Source organism: Triticum dicoccoides, chromosome 6A (assembly GCF_002162155.2).
Source record: "Triticum dicoccoides isolate Atlit2015 ecotype Zavitan chromosome 6A, WEW_v2.0, whole genome shotgun sequence".
In the NCBI taxonomy this organism is placed as follows: Eukaryota; Viridiplantae; Streptophyta; class Magnoliopsida; order Poales; family Poaceae; genus Triticum; species Triticum dicoccoides.
The window spans coordinates 385,454,484-385,461,827 of NC_041390.1; positions in this window are offsets into that span (position 1 = coordinate 385,454,484).

The following is a 7,344-nucleotide window of genomic DNA, read 5'->3' on the forward strand; positions in this document are numbered from 1 at the left end:
GGATGGGCCGGCCGGGTAGCGGCCTGGTGGGCCGAAGCCCAGCGGGGGGGGGGCGCTTTTACTCTCTTTTGTTTTATGTTTTGAATTCCCCCCCCTTTGAATTTTTACTTTACTGTTTTCATTTAGTTCCTAATTATCTTAGTATTAACAAAATACCAAAGTGGCACCTAAATTGATGTTACAACTTATGTCACAACCACAAAAGGTTTCAACCCAAAATAATTTAGTTTATAAATTTTCAAAACATAAAAGGCATTTAATTAATGGTTTTAGCTAATGATTTAATTAGTTTAGTACATTTAAACATTTTGTAAAGCGTTGGTTTCTCCACCAATATGCCTTATGAATTAATAGTCATGTTAAGAACATTTTAGTTTTGACTTTTGAAAACTTTAACTGTTTGACTTGATTTTAACTTTGAATGTTTTGGACCAGTTTTTGATCTAGCGCGAGATTAGCAATAGTATCCAAGGTGACGTGGCGACATTAACGCGGGATTACTGTAGTCTAATTACCCGGGCGTCACAATTCTCCTCCACTACAAGAAATCTCGTCCCGAGATTTAAGAGGGAAGTAAAGGGGGAAGGTTCGTGTTACGAAATTCCAGGGAGTGTTCTTGGTCTTGGTTGTTCTTCTCGAAGAGGTTGATCCATTACATTGATGTCTTCATTTTGCTGTTTCATGTCCTCATTTTGCTGTTTCAGGTCATCATGATGAAGTTGTCATCCTTCCTTCGGGAACTCCATCGTACTTACGAATAGGTAAGGGGCAGCTTTACAACAATTGAATGTTATAAAGGAAAATCATCTGGGCGGGGGTATCCCAAGAATGATCATAAGAGTATCTCTCGAGTTGAACAAATGAAATACATCGAGAGTAAGGTACGAAGGTACAATAAGAGGTTCCAAGCGGATAGATAGTTGCTCGAAGTCTGAACCAGAGTGAGAAAGGGGTTCAGAGTAGCGAGAGTAAGTACTGCGTCTGATACCAGACTAGATCACTAGGACGGTGGCCCGTGAATTACATACGAGGCCACGCGCGAGGAATAACTTTGGGAATAGGGGGTGTACAGGACAGTCAGGTTTCGATCCTATGGAACTGTGGGTTATGGGCCCACCATGTGGTTCTTTTTATAGGAGTAGTGACATCTTGCACAGTCATGATAGCAAGGCATGTCAGAGAGTACCATGTCAGTTATGTCGGCAACAACGTTGGTACCAAGGGCGAGGGACGAAGAGAACCATTTTCCTGCTCGTTGCACGAGGCGGACCAATAGGCAAAGTTCTCGTCGATCGGTGGCTACCGGAATGTCATCAACAGTAGAAACGGGGTCTCACTGACAGAGTTGTACATCGATGTGTTTACGTAAGCAGTGAATTATTACTGCTTAGATTATATAGATCACAAGAAAGGTCGAACAGACCAATGGAAAGGAAAATGTGATCATTTCGTTAAACAGAACAATGGAAAGGAAAAATGTGTTTAAACACATATTTCAGGGGTATATCCTTCCCAAGGACAAGCAGAGCATGATATCCACGATAGGATATAACGTAGAAAATCCTCTAGGTGAGGGGAGAGAATTTCATGACGTTACCCATACAACGGTGTTTGGATAATTGAGCAGGAAACATTTAGCATTGGGCTTCAAATGTTCTTGTTGAAAATCAGAGTATAACCGACATGCTTCGAGATAGCATTGACATGGTCATCAGGTGAAGATCAGACTTTGGAAACTCAAAGGATCCATCAGGAACAACTTATAGAATAAGTCTTACAATTTTCTCCAGGAAGAATGGTTATCCTTGCAAAAGAAATTATAATGATAGGTCCTCCGGCCAGGTGTGCTAGGCATGACATCACCTTACCGGGTCATATAAGGACCAATGTTATAACTCTTGCAAATATGTTCCAACCATCATATCTGACCGAGATTCAGATCCGATTGGTGTCATGATACCTCAGACTCAGGATGTCCGAGAAGAAAAGGTGCGACACATATCGACGAAATGACATTGCAAGATTCTCGGGAAATTGAACTATGGGAGCGGGTTCCTGAAACAATAGTTCATCATTAAACCAAGGAGAGGATGAGGAGGTGGCTGATGGGCTCAGCGACAATTCATCGAGAATTCCAAACGGACGGATTTCCACAATGATGTGAACAAGAAGATGACACTTGTCAATTCAAATGATATAATGTTGTATGCTCGAGGAAAACATACACCAACAATCATTAGTTGAAAGGTGTGTCCGAATATGACCTTAGGCAGCAAGATCACTGTTAGAGAGACGATTCAGTAACCAACAGCCTAAGAATGAGCTATCGATCATTAAATTCAAAGCAATAGGGTTGCTAGAAGTTTTGAAGTCGCACAACATAGTTCAATGGTCGGTTTTTCGGTTAGAAACAACACGGGGACCAAGGAATGAACGGATATGGCAAAAAGTATCACCTGTATCAAGAATTCTTAGGAGGTGGTGAAATTCTCACGACAATCTTGACATTAAAGATGGTAATACTTCCAAGGTAAAGAAGAACAACTGCTGGGTAGCAAGGATCTCAAGGTATAACACAAAACACGAACAAGTTTGTGTTGAACGGAGGGCAATAAATTGGTCGATGATAACACGAATCATCGAGGGGCAAGGATGGTATTACCCATCAAGAATTCGATATATATCTTGGAAGAGCTTAGGATGTTTGATGATGATCACGATACAGTTGTCGAGAGATTTCAAGATGTAATCGATCGGCAATGACATCAAGTCAAAGGAATTGGCGAAGCGAAAGGTTATTGGAACCAAGGGTACGACACAAACTCGAAATCAAGTTTGTTGGTAAAGGAGAAATGGTATGACGAGGAAGATCGATGTAAGCTTAGCTCATCGCCGAAACTGGTGCTCCTGGAATAAGGACTAGGTGGCACAGTTTGAAATCATCAAGACAATGATATAGCCAAACAGGCTAGGAATGGCGTGATCGGGTACAAACTCGTACTTATAGAAGCTTAATGGAGAGTTGTTGAACCGTAGTGCGGACTCGGTTCAGTTATCGGTGTCTTTGAGTGTTTAATAACTCAGAGCCCGTGAAAAATTGGAATCAGTGGGAAGGTAGCACTTGATGAAGAACTCATAAGAAGTTATGCAGTTCCATGATAATCTCGAGATACCAGAGGGGTAATACTCAACGACAGATCAAAGTAGAGGTTGGACTAGGGTAATGCTCTGCAGAAGACAAGTACTCTAACTTGTCTGAGAAATAGAATCAAGGGAGAACAAACATGGTCGGAACCACGGTTGCGAAGGATCAATTCACAGATACCAGATGATATTTATCAAGAAAATAGTTATTATTACAAGAAGTTTCCATGATAGGATCTACATCGTGTCCATGGGCATGAACACAAAGTTCAAGGTCGACTCCCACTTTTTCAATGTATAACCTTCCATTCACTTCTCGCTTTGATAAAGGCATTAGTGTTGAAAGTTTTACCTGGTGAAATACCAGATGAATATGACTCGTGAAAACTTCCGAGTTCACACATATAAAGGAAGGCATAGGTTCAACCCGTCAGGGTATCATGGAAACATATACCACAAGCTTCAATAGTAAATACTACCAGCTCGAAAGCAGAGCATGGTTGGTCAATCAGAGGGTAGGATTTACCAATGGAGAAAGAACTTCCAAAGCGATTGAATATGAAGGACGATGTTAGATGAAATCCAACAATGGATCGGGCGATCCGCAACAGAGCTGATGTGAGTATCAGTACTCCAGAAAGAATGCACGGGCATCATATTATAGAACATTGGAATAATTCGATGCTTAGATAACAAAGGAATTACGATTTCCAAAACAAAGGTTCAGAAGCAGTCGCTCTGATCAAGGATGGATAAGTCGGATAGACCAGAGGCACAATTGGTGACAAATAGTTTGGTCAAGAACCAGCTCATGTTCAAAAATGATGTCTGAGTCGGAAAGATATTTAGAAGGGTTGATAGATGATTGTGTGCATTCGCACACATATTGAATCAATAGGATCAAAATGACGGTGTCAGAAGATACTAGTGAATATTGCCAGATATATGGGAAGCATCCATAATGCTAGTAGACAAGTATTTGTAGAGCAATAAAGCTGCTAGGGATTTTCGGATGATTGAATAGTATTTCAAAGACTTTTGTGAAACACCTGAACAACTGGGATGAGCGGATACTCGAAAGGTGCGAGAAACTATTCTGAGGGGTATTCAAGTGGCAAAGAACTGAAAGGCAGTGACACAAACGGTTCTTGGAACAATAGAGAGAATTTCATGGTATCTTGTAGTAACAAGATCAACGAGCAATGATTATATGATGGCAAGTGTATGTAGTTATCCATAGGGATGTATCAGTGGCGGGGAATTGCAAAAGCAACGGGCACAAAGTCTCGAGAGGATATCGGAGAGTATCTTCGAAATCTTCTGGTGCAGTCGGCGATCATCTTGACTGAAGGGGCTCTCCGAGGGAAAGTGTTTTCGAGAACCTAAAGTTAGATTTTAGTAAAATTCATTTAACCCGAATAGAAGAGATGTCAGAGTCCCAGAGTATAGGTCGAGGAATAAAAGATCCTACTACCACCCGATGGCGACGTGGGCCCATGGGCCACACAGCCATGTTAGTAAAAGTTTTTCAATGACTAGACTCGACTTCGGCCAAGGAGTTGGAAAGGGGGATTCCTACAGGCAGTCGGCTCTGATACCAACTTGTGACGCCCCCGATTCAATCGTACACTAATCATGCACGCAAATGTGTACGATCAAGATCAGGGACTCACGGGAAGATATCACAACACAACTCTAAAACATAAATAAGTCATACAAGCATCATAATACAAGCCAGGGGCCGCGAGGGCTCGAATACAAGTGCTCGATCATAGACGAGTCAGCGAAAGCAACAATATCTGAGTACAGACATAAGTTAAACAAGTTTGCCTTAAGAAGGCTAGCACAAACTGGGATACAGATCGAAAGAGGCGCAGGCCTCCTGCCTGGGATCCTCCTAAACTACTCCTGGACATCGTCAGCGGCCTGCACGTAGTAGTAGGCACCTCCGGGGTAGTAGACGTCGTCGGTGGTGGCCTCTGGCTCCAGGCCTCCAGCATCTGGTTGCGACAACCAGGTAGAAGGGAAAGGGGAAAAGAGGGAGAAAAGCAACCGTGAGTACTCATCCAAAGTACTCGCAAGCAAGGAGCTACACTACATATGCATGGGTATATGTGTAAGGAGGCCATATCGGTGGACTGAACTGCAGAATGCCAGAATAAGAGGGGGATAGCTAATCCTGTTGAAGACTACGCTTCTGGCAGCCTCCGTCTTGCAGCATATAGAAGAGAGTAGATTGTAGTCCTCCAAGTAGCATCCTCAAGTAGCATCTCCAAGTAGCATCTCCAAGCAGCATCGCATAGCATAAACCTACCCGGCGATCCTCCCCTCGTCACCCTGTTAGAGAGCGATCACCGGGTTGTATCTAGCACTTGGAAGGGTGTGTTTTATTAAGTATCCGGTTCTAGTTGTCATAAGGTCAAGGTACAACTCCAAGTCGTCCTGTTACCGAAGATCACGGCTATTCGAATAGATTAACTTCCCTGCAGGGGTGCACCACATAACCCAACACGCTTGATCCCATTTGGCCGGACACACTTTCCTGGGTCATGCCCGGCCGCGGAAGTTCAACACGTCGCAACCCCACCTAGGCAAAATAGAGAGGCCAGCACGCCGGTCTAAACCTAAGCGCACAGGGGTCTGGGCCCATCGCCCATAGCACACCTGCACGTTGCGTGGGCGGCCGGAAGCAGAACTAGCCCCCTTAATACAAGAGCAGGCTTACGTTCCAATCCGGCGTGCGCCGCTCCGTCGCTGACGTCTGAAGTGCTTCGGCTGATACCACGACGTCGGGATACCCATAACTACTCCCGCATAGATAGTTAGTGCGTATAGGCTCGTAGCCGACTCAGATCAAATACCAAGATCTCGTTAAGCGTGTTAAGTATCCGCGAACGCCGAACAGGGCCAGGCCCACCTGTCTCCTAGGTGGTCTCAACCTGCCCTATCGCTCCGCCACAAAGTAACCGTCGGGGACCGTCGGGAACCCAGGCCCACCTCTACCGGGATGGAGCCACCTGTCCTTTCAGCCCCCAACTCCGTACAGTATCACAGGTAATGTAACAATGTAAAGTATATAGTATATGCCCGTGATCACCTCCCGAAGTGATCACAGCCCAGTAGTATAGCATGGCAGACGGACAAGAGTGTAGGGCCACTGATGGAACACTAGCATCCTATACTAAGCATTTAGGATTGCGGGTAAGGTATCAATGACTGTAGCAGCAATGACAGGCTATGCATCAGAATAGGATTAACGGAAAGCAGTAACATGCTACACTACTCTAATGCAAGCAGTATAGAGAAGAGTAGGCGATATCTGGTGATCAAAGGGGGGGCTTGCCTGGTTGCTTAGACAAGAAGGAGGGTCGTCGGTGACGTAGTTGATCACAGCGGCATCAGCGGCAGTCTCGGAGTCTACCGGAGAGAAGAAGGGGGAAGAAACAGTAAATACATAGCAAGCAAGAGCATAACAGGACAACAAACAGAGCTAGACGTGTTCTAACGCGGTGCTACACGTTACCGGCAAAGGGGGATAACATCCGAGAATGTTTCCCCAGGTTTAGCATTTTCGGACAGACGAATCAGAGGGGAAAAGTTCCATGTTCGCTATGCTAGGAGTGTGTGGCGGACGAACGGACTGCGTATCCGGATGCGTCTCGTCGTTCTGAGCAACTTTCATGTAGAAAGTATTTTCATCTGAGTTACGGATTAAAAGATATGATTTTCTAAAGATTTAAATCATTTTTAGGATTTATTTAACTATTTAATTCTAACATTATCCAGAATAGTGTTTGCTAACGTCATCATGACATCAGCAGTCAACAGGGAGTTGACCTGACGTGTGGGTCCCGATCGTCATTGTCTGTTTAGTCTAATTAGTCTTTATTTAAACTAACTAGTTAATTAGATTAATTAAACATGATTAATTAACTTAATTAACTCATTAATTAATTAATTAATTATATATTTATTGTTTTAATTAATTTTTAATAATTTTTTTTAACTAAAACGTTTTGGGCAGGGGCCCACTTGTCATAGGCCCCAGGGGCCTTTGCGGGTGTGCAGGTTACGGGCGCAACCCGAACGGGCAGGGGCGCTGGGCGCTGCGGGCGCCCGATCGGGGGAACCCGGGAGCTGGCCTCGGGCACGGCCAGCGGCGCGGCGCCGGCGAGGCAGAGCGCAGCCGCGGTGGGGGCA